This window comes from Coenobita brevimanus, chromosome 105 (genome assembly GCF_032717465.1).
Source record: "Coenobita brevimanus isolate Jiangsu-jjx chromosome 105, ASM3271746v2, whole genome shotgun sequence".
Lineage (NCBI taxonomy): Eukaryota > Metazoa > Arthropoda > Malacostraca > Decapoda > Coenobitidae > Coenobita > Coenobita brevimanus.
This window is the reverse complement of record NC_137058.1, coordinates 25,481,586-25,492,306: the sequence shown is the minus strand read 5'-3', so window position 1 is coordinate 25,492,306 and position 10,721 is coordinate 25,481,586.

Sequence of the window (10,721 nt, the reverse complement as noted above, 5' to 3'; positions counted from 1 at the left end):
CCGACACTCGCTTACTCCCGGATCAGAGTTGCCAGATCCTATAATATCGCTAAACCTGGTCTACAAATAGCCGAAGCTGCTTAAAAATAGCAAATCTTGGTCTGAAGAGTGGCAATCAGAAGTTTTAAAAAGAGTACAAAGGATATACCATACTCCTTTTACCTTAACGTGGCCCAGGTTTCCTCTACTTTGCAGCTTCTTTAATTGCTGAGCGGCAGAAGAGTGTTACCTACTTAGCGACTATCATCGTATTCTAGTCTTAATGTATTTCTTCAACTCAGCGTTGAAGACAGAGATAGCAATTAGTCCATGTAACAGAAGATCGCACCTCGGATTTACCTCATTGGTTACGATACTGTCACTGCACAAGCTCGTAAAAAATAAAAGAATCCTTACAAACGTTCTCGAGCCTGTATGAAATTTCTTGCTTGTTTTTCCCCTTAACTTCTACAGCTACCATGCACATCACGACTACTGTATGTTAGGTGCATATTGAAGTGAAATTATAAGAAGAGCAACACCTGAAAATTGATAAAGCTTCTTAGTCAATATACGGCCTTCAAAATTTTGTGAAAGATGATAAAGTCTCTAGATTATCACTAAAACTTTCACATAATCTATATGGCACTGCAGCTGGAGTCTATATATACAAAAATCACTGCGCTAAAACCTTATAAAATCTTTAAACTATGGTTTTCTTGAGGTAGAATTCGCCAGATCTAACAACAGAACATTGACTTGGCAACTATGTTAGTATCCGTATCCACGATTCCACGTCCGGCCTGAGCCACGGCCTGAGGTGTGTTCGCTCCCATTCTACCTTTCACCTTTCTTAAGCTTTGTATATAACTTACGGCACATAGAAATGCTACAGTTACATCCTTGTAGTACACTGCAGTAAGATTCTGGATTAACCTATTGCCTACGCCCGTCAGCAATGTTCTCTTTAGCTTTGGCTTTGTCCTTATCTACTTTCTTTGATTTGATTTGATATTTATTGTAATACATTAATCATTATATTACGAAATCACTAAATAGATCAAGGGTTAAGTGACTAACAATGCATATGAATCCATACATGAAACTGACAAATTTCCTTCTAATGAAAGGTGAACTTCCGAAATAAAGAAGTTTACCAAATACATATTGAAGTTAGTGAGAGTAATGAATGAAATAGGCTCTGACCACAAAGATCAATGGTCAACGGAAGAGAAAGTAGGTTTATATTCTCACTCTCACGCTTCGGACGCTTCTTCATTATTACGTCACTGCCTCACCTGCTGCTGCATTGTATTGTTCGTCTCTAGTGTAATCCACTGCAGGCTTGCGTCATTCTTTACGTCTCCACCGTAGACAGTAATTCTCTTCATCTTTGTACCATGATGCGCTTGTCACTTTCGTTTAGCATCGTGAAGCGCCATACATTAATGTAAATAACCAGGCCTGGTGTGCCAATTACTGCAGCTAATACAGCAACAGCAACAAGTACTACTATTATTACTACTACTAATACTAATACTACTACCACTACTACTACTACTACTACTACTATTGGTGCTGCTGCTGCTACTACTACTACTACTACTTCCGCTGCTGCTGTTGCTGTGTGCCGCTATTACTACTACTACTACTACTAAAACTACTGCTACTACTACTGATAATAATAATAATATAATGTTACCATTACTACTACTACTACTGCTGCTAGTACTGCTACAACTACTACTACTACTACTACTACTACTATACTACTACTACTACAGCTACTGCTACTACTACTACTACTACTACTACTACAACTTTGCAGTATGTAGCCCGGATTCTCAAAACTTCGATCAATCACCTCTCGTAACTCACTATTGAGAGAGAGAGAGAGAGAGAGAGAGAGAGAGAGAGAGAGAGAGAGAGAGAGAGAGAGAAGACAAAAAGAAAAATAATCTTAAGGAGCATTGGAGTAAATGCATCTTTTTTTTTTTTTTTTTTTGGGGGGGACGACTTCTGAGAATAGAGATGTAGCGAGAAGAGAGTGCCATCAGCAGGAGAAGGGAGCTGCTACGGCCGCTTGTCTATGTACTGTTCTTTACTGAGGCAGATAAGTCAAAACAGTTAACACCAGAACATGAAAACGTACAAAATTAATTACCTATAACCACATCTTTCTCATAAGTTGGTTGTTACGTCAGATCTAATTACATTTTCTGATACTGATATATTTGCTGCAGTTTTAGATTTCCTGTGTTTGAAATAAGTGCATTTTCAATTTACAAATGTATTTTAAGATTGATTGTCGGTTTAACTCTGCATTTCTTCTAGATTTCCTGAATTGCAGGGGGTAGATGAATGAATGACACCTTGACCCAGTTGCAAGTGACTTTTTTTTTTATCCTTTCTTCTTTTTTCGTGTAAGGTCATGTAAGGAGGTAGGCTGGTCATCTAATTATAAATATACAGGTACTGGACTATGCTAGCCTAACCTCAGACTCCTACGCCTCAGATGGGCTATTACCTTTGCTTAGATGTAATGAGGGATGATCTCTGAGTCGGGTGGGTTGGCTTTTCCAGATTCTTGCTTGATATATAAAAATACCCTCAAATCTTACCCTGTTACCCACGCACTTAGAGATAATAGAGATAACACGACTATATTTATCAGCGGGAAATCCCTTCATAATACGGTCACCTTTGATGGAACACAGAAAATTGACATCTCGAAGAATCTTTCATATTCCAGCCATCAAGTTTTTACACACACACACACACACACACACACACACACCTGATGTAATGTTTATGCCTTGGTTTCGTCATGCGTGATAAATTCTGGGTATCATATGAGTGATAATGTATAAATCCTGACTGAAAATGATGCAATAACACGAGGGATGATATATTCAGTTCACTTTACCTTGGCCTAAAATTGCCATCTCGTCTTGAATGCTGAGTTGTAACAATAAATTAGCACTGTGATATGATGCTAGTCACGAAGAAGTGATATAAGATGAAAAGCCGCAGCACTGTCTGTTTCTACCATTGAGCTATGTGAAGCAAGCTAGAATAGGATGAAGATTTGAGCCAAGTTAAAATAATGAAGTATTGTGCCCGTTTTCGTACTAATATTTATAATTAACATCAATATAAATGAGAAAATACTGGTGTTTGCATATTTAAAAGTGTAATGCTATAAATTCATGCATTCTGTTCACTCATATTTCCACTTAATAAAAATGATTAGCAAGAATTAATGTAAAGCATGTCATTGTGAATAAATTAACGAACTCCTCGCACATTACCATCTGCCTGCTGCAAGTCGTCATTATCATTATCATCATTATTAGTATCATCATCATCATCATCATTATCGTCATCGTTGTTATTATTATCCTTGTCATCATCATTATCATCATTAACATCATCATCATCATCATTATCATCAGTATCATCATTATTATTATCATCATCATCATCATCATCATCCTAACGCTATTTCCAACCAAATCTCTTCATTACAAGGAAGTATTTTCCATGTTACTCACACCACTTGTCATAAAACTAGGCAGTCTTGCATTATTACGAATCACTAAGCACTCTGTTCAATATTTTCTAAGTTTTACGACTACTAAAGTATAATTAACGTCACTAAGAATTTTTTTTTCTTTGAATGGCAACTTCAAAAAGGGTAATGGAGACTTTAGGAGAGTTCAGTACAATTTTTTTCAAGTTCTATGACATCATCCTAAATTTTAAGCGATTCAGAAATAACATACTAGCCGAAACTTGCAGAGAAAAAGAAAGAATGACTATTCTGCTTTCTATTTAATCAAGGACAAAATATAGCCTACTATTCCACTGAGTCTAATTCACGCTTAGGGCAAGTCTGTCACATTCCTCCCTGACGCATGCTGTCAAGGAGAATCATCTATGGCCAGAGGAACAGCAAGTGTCTCTCACCTAGGGAATATTAGCTAGCAGAGGGAAGTGGGAAGTAGAAGAGGAGAAATACCACAATGTGCGGAGCCGAATCCAACACTTAGGAAAAGGTGGGAGGGGGCGTGATTTTCAGCAGAAATACCAATTAATCCTTTTAAATACTCAAAGTAAAATGCACTTTGCCTGTTTCAGTCGTAAGAGTACAGTAAAATAGGCAAGTGCAAGCGGAATAACATGCAGTAAGATATTATTGCGAAGTCTGGTAAATAACAATGTTCATTTAGTATATGCAATAAGTCAAATATACTCCTAGGGATGGTGTGCCCCCACGTCTCCTAAATCCGTGCCTGATTTGACTAGTAACCAAGGAGATTCATTCCTACCTCATGACTAGGGCTCAGTGAGTTATGCAACTACGATATAAATAAAGAAGCTGAGAGTGGCCCGGTTCCGTCAGAGGAAGACAAATAAACTATACACGTTGGCATGAAGAGACTTGGTGCACGACTCTCTCTCTCTCTCTCTCTCTCTCTCTCTCAGCCTTTCCATTGCCCCCATTCTTTTTCTTCTCCTCCCCCCTCCCCCCTTGCCAGCGCTTCCTCCTTTCCTCCGCTTTCCCTTCCTCCTCCTCCTCCTTCTCCTCCTCCCTCTACCATCTCTATTCTCCGCTTCCCTTTCCACTGCTCATCTTCATTCTCCATCACTTCAACCCCCCCCCTCTTTCTCTCTCTCTCTCTCTCTCTGCATCTCAACACCAGTATGATAAATAAAAGGAATATGATCAAGCAACAAGCAAACAACAACAACAACAACAACAGCAATAATAATAGGAAGAATAATGATAGTAGTAATAATAATAATAATAATAATAATAATAATAATGATAATGATGATGATGATAATGATTAGAAGAAGAACAAGAACAAGAACAAAAAGAAGTGCCATTACAACAACAATAATAACAACAACAATATCCAAATAAACACACTCAAAAAAAAGCAACAACAACAACAATAACCAAATCATATATAACAGAGAAGACAGAAAATGGTGAACAAGAACATCATCATCATCATTATCATCATCATCAATATCATCATCATCATCATCATCATCATCGTCATCGTCCTCCTCCTCCTCCTCCTCCTCATCATCATCATCATCATCATCATCATCATCATCAACAACCACAACTAAAACAGGTAATGAGAGCAGGCAGAGTGAAAGGGAAAGCTATAGTTAGGTCACTCCACTCGCTCACTCACTCACTCACGTACCTTACTCACCGCTCACCCCACTCACTCACTCACTCACTCACGTACCTTACTCACCACTCACTCACTCACTCGCTCACACACTCACGCAGCTAACACTCCACTCACTCACTCAGTCGCTCACTCTTCTGTTACACTTAGTTTTCAAGATGGAGAGATGAGAGTTTTAGGCCAAGTTAAAGTAAAAAGAGTATTGTCGTCATAACCATATATTTTTGCTTCATCATCATCATCATCATTATCATTATCATCATCATCATTATCGCTCTACAGTATATGCTTGTCATCATCGTCATCACCCTATTTCCTTATCATCATCATCATCATCATCATCATCATCACCTTATTATTAACAGTTATTTCGATGCAAAAATATGTATCATAAATATCCGAAATTATAAGAGAGAGAGAGAGAGAGAAAGAGACTTCAACTCTCTCTCTCTCAAATAACCTCCTTTGCATTCACGACTCAACTGCCCTCCTCTTCGCTTTCACCTTCATCCACTTTCCCCTCGGCAGCCTCTTCACTACGTTTACCTACACTGCTACGTAAATACACAGAAGAACAAGAACAATAACATCACCACCACCGCCACCACCACACCACCACACCACTTCCTCCATCACCACCACCACATCCATATCCCTTTTACTCTAATCTGGCCTAAAATTGCCATCTCTCCATTGTGAATATTGAGTTATAGCTAGAGACTGACAGTAGACGATGCTAGTCACGAAGAAGATATATGGAAAGGATGTAGAGTCAGTGTATTGTCTTATTCTGCTATTAAGGTAGTGTACGTGATATAAGCTCCAAAAGGACGAAAATGTGGGCCAAGTTAAAGGGGAGAGAAGTATAGTCACAGAAGGAAAGGAGAATGATTAGACAGCAGAAGATAAACAAGTGGATAGATAGATATATGGACAGATAGATAGACAGATAGATAGATAGATAGACAGAAAGAAAAAAGAAAAACTATTACAGTTACAGTTTACATTAAGAGAAATAATAATTATAATAATAATAATAATAATAATAATAATAACATACTCAGAAAGACCGACAATTCTATTGTTGTTTACTTTCCTTTGTACCCCTTTATTACTTCTTCCTCTCTTCATTCAAAATTCAGTCAGTCAGATCGTTTAGAGAATAATGAAAAAAATAAACAAATAAACAAATAAATGAACATCGTTGAAAAAAATAAATATAATAAAGTAAGATAAAAATAAGAATAAAATAAAGCAAAATACAACAAATATAATAGTCAAATATTGAAGTTTTTTTTTTTTTTTTCGAAGTGGCAGACGACGTGACTTAGATAAGACAAGTGCTCGTGGGTCCTTCGGGCCCTTCGCACTTGCTCCTGTGGAGGGCTCTCGCGTTTATGTGCTGTTCTAGTGTAATGTTGCCACTTGGATTTTTTGCAGGTAACCAATTGATCGTGTTATTTGCAGCTTCGGGAATGGAACCCAAGTTGTCCGAACGGAAGTCCTAAGTATACACAATGACACACGGCTGCTGCTACAGTTTATTTTAGTTCTACCTCTGGCCAAAAAATTCTGCGGAGATCCTATGCCGGGCTTCGGGAGCAGCGTTTTTTGGTCAAAATGTGATCGCTCATTTAATATGGTAAAAGTTTTCAATCGTGATGGGACCAAGTTTTTTCACATCAGCTATTTTTTTGCAATTTTTGTGCCAATTTTGGTGCGATTTGAACGTGTAGTTTCGGCTGCCCAAAATACACACACACACACACACACACACACACACACACACACACACACGGCTACTGCTATAGAGTATTAGAAGAGATAAAAGGCTGATGTGCATGAAATTAAATCATTTATAAGTGACCTTAACACCCTCTCTCTAGCGATTTATTCTGCAAATTACATTCCAGCAGTCTTTATGTTCTTGAAACAAACTATGTTGATGCTGAAGCGATATACATAACATAGAAGAGAATGCGGAAACATAATATGCAAAATAAATTGCTAAGGAAGAGGTGCCACGAAGCTTCTTATGCCATCTAGAATACGTCTCTTTATTATCCAGGTGACAGAGGGCGTGAGGGCGATAAGATAACGATAAGAGACTACTGTGCAAGCAATTAATTCAGAAAGCTGCGTCGGTTAGTTCCTGTTTACATTCGCGGGTTAGCCCTGTGAGTTTGGATAAATGTGTGTGTGTGTGTGTGTGTGTGTGTGTGTGTGTGTGTATGTGTGTGTGTGTGTGTGTGTGTGTGTGTGTGTGTGTTTTACAGGTGCTGATGTAGTTGTGGAATTTGTATACTGTGCTTGATGTATGTAGCGTCTATTGAATAATATACCGACCTTATTCTAAAAAGTGATCTCGAAGGTGGCGGCAAGCTGAAAAAGCCTGAGATATACATTCATGCATACATATACGAGTACCTACATGTAACCTACACACACACACACACACACACACACACACACACATACATCATCATCATCATCACTATCATCCTCGCGCCAGGACACAATAAGAAAAGGAAGTTAGGGTATAGAGTGAGAATATTCCCCAGTACATCAGAATTTGTAACGGTGTAGGTACACAAGGCAGGAAACAGTAAGCCAGGGGATGTAAAGGGGGTAATAATGAGGCAGTTAATGAAGTGACGGGGTAATGAGTCAGAGTGCAGGGCTGGAAGGTGACGCTGCTGGGTTGTGCAGCATCAATACGTGTTTAGGTTTCCTCTGGCCCCCCTCTGGAAGGCCTCTCCGGACAGTCGCCTTGGACACAGGGAGGCGAATGACAGGGAAGGGGAGGTTGCAGGCAGCTTGAGAAGGCGATCTGCCTGGTCGCGTCGGGTGTGACCAACATGGCCTGGAATCCAGAAAAGAAAAAAAGAAAAAAAGAGCCTGAGATCGAGGGCGTGAGGATGATGATGACGGGAGTAGAGGGAGGAGAGAAGAGAGGGGAGGCGAGGGTGGGGTTGGGAAGAAGGGCGAGACTGCATGGGAATCGCTATTGATAAGGACTGAGAGTTGCTGAGAGAAGGAAGTCAAGGGCAAAGATAAGGGCAGAGAGTTCACACTGAGTACTGCTGGCCTAGGTGGGGAGACGACAGGTGACGTAGATGGGAGAAGCAGATTTAGTTACGGAAAGCCAGCCCCGCCCAACCATTAGCGAGGACAAAACCGTAAAAATATATATATGGAATGGGAAGGGTAGGTTAGGAACAGGTCACTGAGTTGACGAAGGAGGGATAAATGGATGGCCTAACCTCACCTAGTCTAAATTGATCAGTAGCAGTGGCAGAAGGTGTATAATGAAGAGAAGGAGTTGTACGTGTCCAGACAGGGGGCAGCGGGTCAACAGCGATGAGTGTGACAAGTTTGTCACGGATACAGGCGTGACAGAATAGTGTTGAACAAATCCTTTACAGCCATGAAGCCACACCTGTGACATGAGTGGGACAGACCCGGTGGTAGTAGTAGTAGTTGTAGTTGCTGTAACCCCAGTTTCATCTGTATGTGAAAACACTGAACTGCAGAGTGAACATCAACCAGTCGGGAGGAAAAACACGGAGCAGGAGACGGAAATGTGATCAGACAATGTCAGGCGAGGGAGACACTGAGCACAAGAAAACGATCAGTAACAGGACACAGACTGAGTTAACTGAGCATGTTGTCTACCATGCTGGACCTGGGGCAGTGAAGAAGCGGCCGAGATTGTTCTACGTTACCCTTGAAAACAAGCTAAATCCAGCTTGTTTTCTGTGTTACTTTCGATGAGTAACTACAAAGAAGGAATATTTCGCGTGATCGTAACTCTGCATCTTTGTTTTCTCTGGATTTCAGCCTTTTTCTGTTTTATGTGTACTCCTCCCTGCCCTTCTGTCCGTCTTTCTATGCCAGATAAATTATAGTCGGTCTGATCCATCCGACAATGATTCGTAACCCCTTTTCGCTCGGTTGATGGCCAAGTGTGGTTGATTTGTCTAGTACCCAAGGAGACTCTTCCTACCTCATAACAAATGCCCATAACATTTCTCGCGGCCACGACTTAGTAAAAGAGTTGTGGGAGTGGACCAGTTCCGTCAGATGAAAGCAAATCGACTGTAATAACTTCATTTTCCCCGCCACTACCAGGGGCTTTCCAAAGTTGAATAAAATCGTCAGGAGGAAACTAGTAGTAGTAGTAGTAGCAGCAGTAGTAGTAATAGTAGTAGTTGTTGTTGTTGTTGTAGTTGTGGTAGTAGTAGTAGTTGTTGTTGCTGTTGTTGTTGGAGCCCCAGTTTATCTGCAGGTGAACCCAATGGACTGCAGACTGAAACTGCCCCTCTCCTGCAGCCCACAATCCTTTTCGGGGGATACGGAGCGAGATAAGAGACCCTTGTATAACAGGGCAGCTCCACCGCCCAGTTATATCGGTGCCACCACGTGAAGGGTCTCAAGCGCCTAAAAGTCATTAAGAGTGAGCAAAATGAAATATAAAACACGTCCTAGTGTGAAAGGGTTACTAGATGATATTTTTTGATGGTGCTAAAGAGAGAGGCCTTCAGAACAGTCAGCACCTTGTTTACGGATCCATTTATCTGTCTGTCTATCTATCTATCTATTATCAGACACCTTAATCCCGTAAGGGGTGGCCTCAAACAAATCGCCCCCACGTCTACCATTTTCCTGCCCTTCCTCCAACTCACAGCCCCCTCTTTCATATATCTCCATTCCATCCCTCCATCTCGTTCTTGGTCTCCCCCTCCTCCTCTACCCCCTCCACCTCAGTCACATACACTTTCCTAGTCAGTTTTCTTCTTTCTCCATCCTCTCCACTCCATTCCTCCATCTCTTCTTTGATCTTCCCCTTCTCTTCTCCTCCTCCATCTCATTCATATATACTCTTCTAGTCAGTCTCTCATTCTCCATCCTCTCCATCCCATCTCTTCACTTCATCCTTTGAATCCCCCTCCTCTCCCCCCCCCATCTCATTCACATACACTTTCCTAGTCAGTCTGTCATTCTCCATCCTCTCCACCCCATTCCTCCATTTCATCCTTGGTCTCCCCCTCCACCTCACCCACATACACTCTTCTAGTCAGTCTCTCATCCTCCCTACAGGGCAAAACATATCGATATTCGTAAATAAAATAATATGTTGTGGTTAAGGCAGCAAGTCGACTCCTTCTGGCTGTCAAATCCATTCTCTCTCTCTCTCTCTCTCTCTCTCTCTCTCTCTCTCTCTCTCTCTCACACACACACACACACACACACACACACACAAGTTGGCTGAGTTACATAAATATTTCCTTTTAAAATAATTGATGTGCCGCATATAAACAAAACCTCTTATGTAAACATCGGAGTTCTTTTGACTTTACGTGCCAGTGTTATCAAGTAATTTTATCACTTTCGTAGATGATCCATTGCGACAAGTGGAAATTTTGAGTGGGAGAGAGACACTGGTTAAGAGTTTGATTTTTTTCCTTTCTTTCTTTCTACCGTTTCGGGCTACACAGGGAAAGAGAGAGAGGTTAGATCCTGATTTTT